General features: G+C 47.3%; 1 long non-coding RNA gene and 1 pseudogene across 1 annotated transcript in view; one reads left to right on the top strand and one right to left on the bottom strand.

Moving 5' to 3' along the window:
* LOC144097561 (uncharacterized) overlaps positions 1 to 12,592 on the bottom strand; it is a 447,599-nt gene that overhangs the window by 324,355 nt on the left and 110,652 nt on the right. The gene's annotated exons all lie outside the window — the stretch shown is intronic.
* Positions 1 to 12,592, top strand: part of LOC144096880 (uncharacterized) — a 36,671-nt pseudogene that overhangs the window by 17,361 nt on the left and 6,718 nt on the right.

Below are 12,592 nucleotides of genomic sequence, written 5' to 3'. Positions count from 1 at the left end.
GCAGGCAGGCAGGCAGGCAGGCAGGCAGGCAGGCAGGCAGGCAGGCAGGCAGGCAGGCAGGCAGGCAGGCAGGCAGGCAGGCAGGCAGGCAGGCAGGCAGGCAGGCAGGCAGGCAGGCAGGCAGGCAGGCAGGCAGGCAGGCAGGCAGGCAGGCAGGCAGGCAGGCAGGCAGGCAGGCAGGCAGGCAGGCAGGCAGGCAGGCAGGCAGGCAGGCAGGCAGGCAGGCAGGCAGGCAGGCAGGCAGGCAGGCAGGCAGGCAGGCAGGCAGGCAGGCAGGCAGGCAGGCAGGCAGGCAGGCAGGCAGGCAGGCAGGCAGGCAGGCAGGCAGGCAGGCAGGCAGGCAGGCAGGCAGGCAGGCAGGCAGGCAGGCAGGCAGGCAGGCAGGCAGGCAGGCAGGCAGGCAGGCAGGCAGGCAGGCAGGCAGGCAGGCAGGCAGGCAGGCAGGCAGGCAGGCAGGCAGGCAGGCAGGCAGGCAGGCAGGCAGGCAGGCAGGCAGGCAGGCAGGCAGGCAGGCAGGCAGGCAGGCAGGCAGGCAGGCAGGCAGGCAGGCAGGCAGGCAGGCAGGCAGGCAGGCAGGCAGGCAGGCAGGCAGGCAGGCAGGCAGGCAGGCAGGCAGGCAGGCAGGCAGGCAGGCAGGCAGGCAGGCAGGCAGGCAGGCAGGCAGGCAGGCAGGCAGGCAGGCAGGCAGGCAGGCAGGCAGGCAGGCAGGCAGGCAGGCAGGCAGGCAGGCAGGCAGGCAGGCAGGCAGGCAGGCAGGCAGGCAGGCAGGCAGGCAGGCAGGCAGGCAGGCAGGCAGGCAGGCAGGGTATTAGTTAATACTAATTTAGATATATTAGTATTAACAAATACAGGCATCAAAGAGTACTTAACACTACTAGCAAGCTTTGGCCTGGAACATCAAACTGGAGGTTACACAAGAGAAGAAATTGTTGGCACTCGTTTGACAAGAATCTGCATTGACCACATTAACACTACGCTGTCAAAACATGTTACAATTGGGTGCATTTTTAAAGAAAAAGTTGCCGATCACTATTACATTACTCTGTCAGCGCTTGGAAATGAGCGCACGAAATACAATGACTCAGCGAATAAAAACATGTTGAATATGTAAGGAAATTTGACTGAGAAATACTGATGCAATATGAACATTTACAAGCCTAAGATTTATTTGTTGAAAAATTCAGACGTTTATGCTTTATCCAGAACAAAATTCTTACTGCAACGTAAAAATAAAGCGATCCCCTGGATAAATGAGGAAGTAATAGAGCTCAGCCGCACAAAACGCATCCTATTAAAGAGTGCCAGGGCGATCCCAATGTTCTTGCTTTGAGAGAAGAATTCAGGTACTTAAAAAACAAAATACAGCAAAAATGCAGTTAGAAAAGAAGAGGTACCACCTTAAAGAATCTTCATGCGGCCGCCAAAACACGGGGTGAACATGGAGCGTATTAAATAATTCCGTGGCAATAGAGCAAACAGGACAAGGTACCAAGACGAGTATACACACACAGCGCTGACTTCCAACAACTTTATTGGGAAAAACACATCAATTTATACATGCACTTATCTCCGTGTCATCACAATGCATGCGCAAAACTCAGTGTGAACGTAGGTAGGCCAGTTATTTTTTCGATAGTTTGACTGAAGGAGTGCTAACACAGGAACTTCCTAATCTAGCTGTCTTTTATGCTTCTATAATCTCACGAGTGCGCTTGTACTTACTTTTTCATACTAAAAAACACTTGTCTAGTAACGGCCTGCACTTATCACATGCGTTGCAATGTTTGACTAGCTCTCCATCATTTTCGATTTTATTGCGTACATTGCGATTATGCTCACGGAGGCGGTCGTTGAGGCAGCGACCAGTTTGACCTACATATTGGCGCCCACAAGAGAGTGGAATCTGCTACACTACCCCAACCTTGCATTCAACAAATGGAATTTGATGCTTCTTCGCGCTTTGATTTGACACAGGACGAGCACATTTGTTAACCTTGCATGGGCTGTTTAGCTTTTCAGGGGCAGAAAATACAACTGACACATCGATACGATTAGCATTGCGCTTAAGATTGTGAGAGATGGAATGCAAATATGGAATAACGGACATTGTTTTTCTCTGTCTGTCCAAGGGCACATGCGCGCCAGGTTGCAGCTCAGTGTTCAGCTTTCTGAGCAGACTTTCCGCCACTGAAATCTGAAGAAGACCAGGATAGCCAGCATGCGATAGCCTATTGCACTGTTGTTGCAAACGTATGTACATCAAATGCGGACAGGATTTTCGGAGGGCATTTTGAAAGCACTAGTTCGCTGTCGCTCTTTTTACCAGTTTAGAGTGGGCAGATTTGAAGGGCAGGAGAGGCTTGCTATTGCGGGGTTCATAAGCCCAGCAGGTACGACCACGGTTAAAGATGATGCTAATGTCAAGCAATCTTAGCTTGTCATTAGAGGGCAGTTCAAAAGTTAGAACAAGCGGTTTAAAACTTTGTATGAGCATAGTTAGAATGTTAAGGGCCTTGGATTCAAAGGAGTCATGGTCACTTTCAATAAAAATCAAGAAATCTTCAACGTATCTAAAAACTTTGGCAACCTGCATATTGTCTAATCTGTCTTTGACGGCTTTGTCAAGTTCGGCTAAAAAGAGGTCACTTAAAATCGGGGCTATACAGGAGCCAATACAAATTCCTTCTTTTTGAAGATGGGGCTTATCATTCCACAGGATAAAGGTGGACCTCATATAAAAGGATAAAAGTTCTAAAATGCTGCTAGCGCTAATACCTGCTGAGTTTGAAAAGCAACGATTCCAAGCTGGTCAATACACTCTTCAACACATTTTAGTAACTTATCATGCGGCAGTGTATAGTACAGGTCTTTGATGTCGACAGAAAAAGCGCGAAGGTTATCACATTTACCCGACGGTATAAAAGCTGAGTACAACAGACAAGCCAGGCTCTACAGACAACTCTTGGCTGCTCAGCTGTTCGACCATCATGCCGCCTCGGAAGCTTCTCGCCGACTCGAGCAATTCCTCCGCATCGCTGCTAGCACCACCGAGTTCATCAGGAGCACGCAGTAGAACCAGCTTCGGAATGCAGTCGAGCTGCAGCAATAGTCAGCTAAAAACCAAAGTCACGCCCTAGAACCGCTGGACCTGCCTCCCGTTGTCTCTCGTGTCCTCTCCCTGGGGACACAGTTCGCAGTTCAGCCTCAGCGGTCGCCACCGGAACTCCTCTCGTTAGTGCACAACATATCTCGGAATGCACCCCCCAGTGAGCATGATCGCTGCATCTCGGAAGGCGTTGACGTTCTTTCCCGCTCCAATTCTGCCCCATCCTGAACCCCGGTCAAGCAGGTTCGAACCTTCGTCATGGACAGTGGCCTCACGGTGATTCCCGCCGATAAAGAAGGTGGATTTGCAATTTTATCCTCAGAACTCTTTAAGTCAAAAACTGATAGTGCTGTGTCTTCCGTGTTCGCTTGCCATGAGGGCATTAAGGTAGCTAAAGTTAAGAGGCAAGCTTTACAATTGTGTAACAAGTTCAACTTGTGTAGCCTCTCTAAGAGCATTTCAGACGCAAAACAAGACTTCCTTCATGTTTTTTTCAGTGCGAAAACCCATAAGCCTGAGAGGCCTTTAAGACAAATCGTGTCTGAACAAGGCACGTGGCAAAGATAGGTGTCTCGTTTCTTGCAATGTAAGCTCAGCTTGCTAAAATCAGAGGATCCGTTTCTAGTAAAAAAATTCTAGCGAAGTTCTTGATTTTATGCAGTCGGGTAAATGTGATAACCTTCGCGCTTTTTCTGTCGACATCAAAGACCTGTACTATGCACTGCCGCATGATAAGTAACTAAAATGTGTTGAAGAGTGTATTGACCAGCTTGGAATCGTTGCTTTTCAAAACTCAGCAGGTATTAGCGTTAGCAGCTTTTTAGAACTTTATCCTTTTATAAGAGGTCCACCATTATCCTGTGCAATGATAAGCCCCATCTTCAAAAAGAAGGAATTTGTATTGGCTCCTGTATAGCCCCGCTTTTAAGTGACCTCTTTTTAGCCGAACTTGACAAAGCCGTCAAAGACAGATTAGACAATATGCAGGTTGCCAAAGTTTTTAGATACGTTGAAGATTTCTTGATTTTCATTGAAAGTGACCATGACTCCTTTGAATCCAAGGCCCTTAACATTCTAACTATGCTCAGACAAAGTTTTAAACCGATTGTTCTAACTTTTGAACTGCCCACTAATGACAAGCTAAGATTCCTTGACATTAGCATCATCTTTCACCGTGGTCGTACCTGCTGGGCTTATGAACCCCGCAATAGCAAGCCTCTCCTGCCCTTCAAATCTGCCCACTCTAAACTGGTAAAAAGAGCGACAGCGAACCTTTGCTTTGAAAATGCCCTCCGGAAATCCTGTCCGCATTTGATGAATATAAGTTTGCAACAACAGTGCAGTAGGCTATCGCATGCTGGCTATCCTGGTCTTCTTCAGATTTCAGTAGCGGAAAGTTTGCTCAGAAAGCTGAACACTGAGCTGCAACCTGGTGCGCATGTGCCCTTGGAGAGACAGAGAAAAAAAATGTCCGTTATTCCTTATTTGCATACCATCTCTCACAATCTTAAGCGCATTGCTAATCGTATCGATGTGTCAGTTGTTTTTTCTGCCCCTGAAAAGCTAAACAGCCTATGCAAGATTAACAAATGTGCTCGTCCTGTGTCCCATCAAGGCGCGAAGAGGCATCAAATTCCATTTGTTGAATTCAAGGTTGGGGTAGTGTACCAGATTCCACTCTCTTGTGGGCGCCAATATTTAGGTCAAACTGGTCGCTGCCTCAACGACCGCCTCCGTGAGAATAATCGCAATATACGCAATAAAATTGAAAATGACGGAGAGCTAGTCAAACATTGCAACGCATGTGATAAGTGCAGGCCGTTACTAGGCAAGTGTTTTTTAGTATGAAAAAGTAAGGACAAGCGCACTCGTGAGATTATAGAAGCAGAAAAGATAGCTAGATTAGGAAGTTCTTGTGTTAGCACTCCTTCAGTCAAACTATCGAAAAAAGAACTGGCCTACCTACGTTGACACTGAGTTTTGCGCATGCATTGTGATGACACGGCAATAAGTGCATGTATAAGTTGATGTGTTTTTCCCAATAAAGTTGTTGGAATTCAGCGCTGTGTGTGTCTACTCGTCTTGGTCTCTGGTCCTGTTTGCGCTAGTGCCACGAAATATTAACCAACACGCCCGAGTTTTCACGTTGCTTAATTAATAACATTATTGGAAGACACCTAATAAAAGTTTAGACGCCACTATCCAACAAGCCCTTCCGTCCACTTCATTAAGACTTTGTTGACTGAGTTCGTAAGCTGCTTCTTCAGAATCCACCTTTTCAACATCAGCACACCACTCCATCGTCAAACACTCATTCTGCACATCTGGGACACTGGATGCAAATAAATTATGGAATAGAGTTTCATCAATATCCATCACAAAATCAACACGTATTAACGGCATTAGAATAAGCGGCATTGCACGGAACTTTGCACCGCATAAGAAGCTGCTGCTCTATATCATGAAAAAAACATTGACCACTAGACTTATTCTTAAGGGAATGAAGATAAGTGCTGTAATGCCTCTACACAAGAAAGGATAAACATTTTCACTCGAAAACTACAGACCAACAGCAATTTCGTCTGCTCTTGCTTGCATATTAGAGAAGATTGTTTACAAAGCCTTAATTAGTTTCTGTAATAGGTATAATTTACCGAATCCAGCCCAGCATAAGTTTCGGAGCGGGTTAAGAGCAACACTCCTTTTAGAAGATTTCGCTGACGTCATTTGCCATTCAATAAATAAAAATAACGTAGTCCTTTTTCTTTTTATTGATTTAAAAATGGCATTGGATACGATAGATCACAAGTTACTTTTGTTCAAAGTGTACAATTTTCGTTTTCTGGATATATTGCAGCTTTGTTTTTAAAGATTACTTCACCGATCGTGCTCACTGCGTTTGTGTTGCCGATTCGTTCTGTTCAGTGCTAGACTCCATACACGGGGTTCCACAGGGCTCAGTCCTAGGACCTTTGGTGTTCGAGATCTACGTAAATGAGCTGGGTTATCTTCCACTGAAATAAAAAAAAATTATATTTATGCGGACAGTAGAGCCCTTGCTCTCCACAGCGCAAGGTATGATGAAGCGGCGCATATCATGCAAAAAGATATGACTCTCCTTTTGAACTTGTTTGCTGCGAATAGCATATTTGTAAGCGAATGATAGACAAAGCTACTCTGTTTCCGTAGTCAACACAACAATCTAACTTCCGACAAATTAATTTATATACATAACGTTAGCTGTCACCGCTGCGATTGCCGCTCGTTGCAATTATCAAAAACAGTGAAATATCTTGGCTTGACTTTCGACGATCCCTTATCGTGGGGTGAGCACATTGATGAAATAGCAAGGCGGTTACGAGCTGTCTGCGCACAAATGTACACATTAAGATCTATATGTCACCAGCCAGTAAGAAAATTGTGCATAAATCCCTGGGCGAATCGGTAATAAGATATGGTGTTACCAATGCAGGACGTTCGCTGTCGGGCTCGGAAACGGAATCTATCGTAACGCTGATGCAAATGGCAAAGGAAGAAATGGTCGCAACATCTTAAAGAGGCCTTCGACGTCCTGACTGCGGTAGTTGTTACTTCGGTCACAGTTAAGCTGCACCGCGGTTAAGCAGCCACGGAGTTCACGTTTACGTAACTTTTCAGTTATTTCGTCATCAGAGAATGCCGGATATGAATAAGAGTTAAGAGGAAAGGTTTCGAACTTTTAATTCAATATCTTAGCAATAATTTTACGGTTCGTCACCGGAAAAGCGATAACGAAGCCAAGAAATACCGAACTATTGATTTTTGCTACCAGAAATATTGATACATTTGTCCTTAGTGTCCCTTTAATCTCCATATGCAAACATCACGTCTAGAGGAAAGAGCAAGCCACAAAATAAAGTGAATATAATCTAGAGGTCTTCTTATTCTGCACTTTTGATAACCACACATGTAAAGGTTGCTACCAAAACATTTCCAAGAGAAATTTTCTCTGCTGTATTTCGCTTGTTAGGTGCACCTGCGATCAAATATTTTGTTCAGGCGAGTACACTCTTCAAAGTGAAAACCTGTTCAAACTGAAAAGGCAGACGAGCACGGAGGTGCTACTAAGTGTGTAGTTTTGCAGACCACCTTTTCCTGGCAATGTTCACAGCTGGGACCGGCAAAGAAAAATCTTTTGAAATTTGAGGCAAATGATGGAAGGAATTTCGGTATTCGAGAGTGAAAACACGACCAGTGAGCCGCGGCAGTTTCACGGGATTGGTGTAGTTAAGCCAAATTCGCGGAGAATTCAATTAGTGCTTATGCGATATTGCGGGGCATAGCGGGTTTCACGAGGATTAAAATGTTGAACTTCATAGTACGTTCGAAAACAAGTAAAAAGATTTGCAGCATCGGCACTCAGTGTGGAGAGCGTCCACCGGCGTCAAGGTGACCGCGGTTGAGACTCCAGATTTTAGTTCAACGGGTATTTCAAAGCCAGAGGTGGGATCATTGAAAACGGCAGAGTCCTGTGCCGTGCAGCCGAAGATTACCCCTGCAGTGTCCGATGATTTGGACGCGTTGAGCGACGGTAGTGACCGCAACGAGAAAGCTGCAGGCACAGCTGTGGCCGCGGCTGTCACTATAACGAACCAGGTTGGCAGCGCTGCCGTTGAAGGAAGGCATAGTTCAGGCGAAAGTGTCACTGAGCATGAAGAGTTCCAGATTGCCAAAATGGGCGACCCTACGGTTAGAGACGCGGAGAAGCATAAATGTATGCGCGCATGGTGTGACGAAAGAGGTGGTTTTGATTGACTCTGGAGGTGAGCGCACAGGTCGGGCGTGTGTGAGAGAGAGACTCTTTAATGAAGAAACAGAGAATTTAGCCGGCGTTTCAATATCGCTGGCATGCTACTCTGCGTAGGGAGGGAATTTGGGAGATAAAGACTGAAAAAGTGCAGCGTGGAAGAGGTGGAAAAAAATACGAAGATAAAATGCAGCCATGAAATGGGTACTAAGGATGCAGTGGCGAGTATTGATGTAACCTATGGAATGATGGAGTGCATAGTCCGACGAATGGGCTGACGAAGTTCACTGCAAGAAGAATGCATGAAGGTAACCTGCAAGTGAATTTAGAGCTTATCGAGATGTCCAATGTCTTTTAAATATGTAAAAAGAAAGTTCATTGCAAATCTCTGTTGCCTGAAGCAGGCTAAGGGGCCTAAAACTTTGTCCATTGTTAGGGGCACTGGGCAGAGCTTCTGCATGCAATGTTCATAGTACGCACGCTCGTTAGCATACGCAGGGCACTCAAGCAGGATATGTTCCACAGTTTCTATCGAAGCACAGTTGTCACAATACGGACTGTTCATTTGTCCAAAACGGTATCGCAGGCCATTTGTATATGCAGCATTCAGACGAAGTCAGTGATAAAGTGTTTCGAGTTGTCGAGGAATTCTGGGTGAGAGTCTTGATCTAAGATGTGGGTCGATTGAGTGAAGAAATTGATACTGATGTGTCGGCAAACTCCAAAGCCGATACGTTTCTTCGTACGCAAAACTTTTAACCATTTGGGACGCATCAGATTTCGTGAGAAAACTTCGAATGTATCTCTGATGTTGATGGCCCTTACGGGCCGCTTCATCTGCTTTTTCATTAGCCATAATGCCACAGTGAGCAGGTACCCATTGAAATGTTATGCAGTGGCCTGCGGCAATAGCTAAATGATGGATATACCCAATGTCCAGGGAAACTGGCTGGTGATTCGTTTTCTTCAGCAGGTTGGCCAGGATCTGCAGAGATGCTTTTTAATCGGTGAAGATAACCCAACGGCCGGCGGTTCGGCGAAGGATGTAAGAAACAGCTTTCTTAATGCCGTGAAGCTCAGCTGTTGTAGAGGAGGTCCTCCGCTGCAGCCGGTAAGAAAGGGCATGGCCTGTTGAGGGCACATAAAGGCCACAAGAAGAAGTTTCTTTAGTAGTTGAACCATCGGTGAAGATATGGGTGTGCTGCGTATATTCTTCGATTAAGTAGGCGAGAGTAGCTTGCAGAAGTGCTGCCTGTGGCATGCGGCTCTTTGCATTCACACCTGGAACAGACTTCTTCACCTTTAGAGGAGAGAGTGTCCATGGAGGAAAGGCCAGAGGTAGTAGTTTCTGAGGCTGATTAATAGTTGGAAGGGGCAGGAGCTGCACTGCCTGGCCAAAGCTAGAGTTGCTGTGAGTTAGGTGGACACGGTGTAGGAAGTGCTTCTTCCCTTGCAGGACATGGCGGAGATGGGTACGCATAGTTTCCTGGGCGGCAATTACCTCTAGTGGGAGACATCCTGCCTCCGCTACTGTTCCTGATGCAGAGGAACCCTTTGGGAGGCCAAGACATATTCGCAGGCAGTTGTTCCGTGCGGCATTGAGAGTCATATTGCTTGATGTAGATAATCTTTGAAGCACTGGTAGACAGTAGCGCAAGGTTCCTTCAACGTAGGCTTTTTCAAGCAGAAGCATTGATCGACAGTTGCTACCCCACCTTGTTCCCGCCATGAACCTGAACAGTTGCGATGCTGCAGTAATCCTCGCACGGAGTTTTTTGATCTGAGGTGACCATGACAGATTATAGTCGATTACAACACCCAGGAATCGCTGAGATCGTACATATGGCAGCGATCGTCCGCCTAGGAGCAGCGGGTCATCGTTTTTTTTGTAAACGCCATTGCAACACTCTTTTCTGGCGAGAGACGAAGACCTCTGGAAGCCAGGTACATCGAAATGTGCAATAGTGCTCTCTGAGGACGTTGCTGGGTAATATAGTGCAAAGGTGACGCGGTCCAGATGCAGATATCATCAGCATAAGTTGTTATGCGGACCCCTCGCGGAAGGTGTCTTCTTATGTGAATAAGGACAATATTGAACAGGAGAGGGCTGAGCACCGCTCCCTGTGGTACGCCCCTCTCCACTGCGTGAAAGCGTGTTGGACCGTTTGGAGTGGTAATAAAAATTTGTCGTTCTTTCAAATAATGCCCAATCATCTTGTATAGCCTTCCTCCAAGGCCAAGACTGCCAAAGGCTGCGAGAATTGCATAGTGAAAGACGGAGTCAAAAGCGGCCTAGATGTCTAGGAAAACGGCTGTTGGGATGTACCCAGCATGTAGGTACTCCTCAATTGATGAGACGAGGGCAATGATATTGTCAGTCGCAGACCTGTTTTGACGGAACTCGTTCATTTCTTGGGGGAACTCATTTCGGCTTTCTAGGAACCAAGTTATGCGCTTGCAGATCATGCGCTTCATGAGCTTACCTACGCAGCTCAGTAAGGCAATGGGTCGGAATGATGCGTAGCTTGTTGGCTGCTTACAGGGTTTCAAAACGGGCACGATTTTCGCCAGCTTCCATTCCGTGGGGACCTCACCAGCCATCCAGGAAGAATTGTAATACTCCAGGAGTCGAAGACGGGAGGTGTGGGGTAGCTTTGCAATGGCGTCATAGGTCACCTCATCATGACCCGGAGACGTGTGCCTGTTTGTCTCCGCGATAGCTGTGGATAGTTCTTCCATTGTGAAAGGAAGGTCTAACGCTGGCACTGCCGCCTTTGGGACGCCTGTTTGACCATCTGCGGGCAGTGTCGAATGCCCTGACCCTGCCGACAGCAGCTTGCAGTATTCTTCTGAGACTTCTTTTATAGATTTTTGTTCGTGAAGGGAGAGTGCAGCGAAGGGGTGGAGTTGTTGAAGTGGCGTGCGCATACCTCTAACTATCCGCCAAATATTGGTTACTGGTTTGCGCACATACAGCGTAGAACAAAAGTCACGCCACTTTTGCCGACTGAGTTTATCCATGTAGCGTCGAATGTGACGTTGTGCCCGTCGGCATGCACGTAGGTCATCGAGGCTTTTTGTGCGCAGAGCTTTCCTTTCAGCTCGCCTGCGTATAGCGCAAAGCCTTTGGAATGTGTCATCATTTGAAGGTAGGTTATGATTTTTAGCTGTAAGTTGTGTACTCGCCCTCAGGCAATACGCAATTGTCGATGCTAATTCCTCATTGCGAGTTGCCGCAGTAACTCCTCTGCTTACAGCGTCCTTGTATGCGTCCCAGTCTGTAGATTTTATAAGGAATTTCTTTGGGTTCCTCTGCGCATGGAAAGCCGATATGAGGATTGGGTAATGGTCGCTTCCACGTGTCTCCAAATCAGTGCACCAGCCAAAGTTGTGGGCGAATGAACTTGTGACAAATGTCACGTCGATGCTGCTGGTAGTCGTCGGGCCTCGCGGGTAGGTGATGCTGCCTTCATTTAATGGCTGAACTGAATGCTTGGAGAGAAGTTTTGCAAGCTTGGCACCTCGGGCACATGTATGTGAGCTGCCACAAATTTCATTATGAGCATTGAAGTCTCCGCAAATAATATGCGGAGAGGGCGTCCTTGCTATCAAGTCTTCAAGTCTCAAAGCATCAAATGGCGTGCCTGGCTCAAGATATACTCCAATCAGAGTGTACTGTTGTCCGGCAATAACTGTGACAGCGCATACGTATTCATTGTCGCTGGGAGGCGGGACATCGACCGGTGAAGCCGGGATATCCTTGCGAAAGCCTATCAGCAATCTGCTGACGTTATCTGGTCGTTGTGAATGATGGAAATAGTATCCACTGAGTCGGAAAGTTTCCTCGACGCGTGATTCACAGATAACTATGAAGAGGAAGCGGTACGCTCGCACGAGCTGTCGGAAATCTGAGAGTTTAGAGCGTAGCCCGCGAGCGTTCCACTGGAAAATGGTGCATGTACGAAAGATGTTGTGGATGGTCAGCTGCGGTGAAGTTCTCGCTGTGGAAGCCATGATTACTGAAGTGTGGTATTACGCCCCTGCGGAGCGTAGGAGACCGACACCAACGGCTCCATTGCAAGGACAGCTTCTACTTCTGGGAGTCTTCCTGACGAGGGGTTTGCACGGATAAGAGCCTTGATGGCTGCAAACAGCATCGGAATCAGCAGGCATGTGACATCTTGTTCAGAGCTTCCGGTTTGCTGCCTGCCGCTGATCTTCTTGTCATGTTGTGGTGCTCTAGGGTCAGAGCAAGCGACGCTGTTTGTCGGGTCTTGTGTAGTGCGTTGCAGTAGCTTTGATGAAGGAGAAGAACCAACGGACTTCCCGCGCTTCTTTTTTACCGCATCTGCGTAGGTCTTGTCAGCTGCTCTGCCACGCTGTGTTGACTGATTCTCGGAAAGAGCTGCCGTAGTCGTGAAAACCACGTCGGGGTTAGGTGGTGGTTCATGGCGCTTAGGGGGTTTCCCTTGTGTTTGCTGTGCCGTGCGAGCAACTGTGGCTGCTTTCTTTTTATAATACCCTCCATAGGAAGCAGGGTGTGGGCCACCGCAGTTAGCGCATTTAGGTTGCGCTCTCGAAGTGCATTCTTTGTGCGAGTGGGGGCCAGCACACACTTTGGAGCGCACAGGGCCGTTACAGTGACTTGATATGTGGCATGCCTCTGACATTTATAGCACTGAGTTGCTGCTCCGACGTAT

The sequence above is a fragment of the Amblyomma americanum genome, chromosome 7, assembly GCF_052857255.1.
Source record: "Amblyomma americanum isolate KBUSLIRL-KWMA chromosome 7, ASM5285725v1, whole genome shotgun sequence".
Lineage (NCBI taxonomy): Eukaryota > Metazoa > Arthropoda > Arachnida > Ixodida > Ixodidae > Amblyomma > Amblyomma americanum.
Note: the sequence above shows the minus strand (reverse complement) of the source record. Positions and strands in the feature narration are given on the sequence as shown.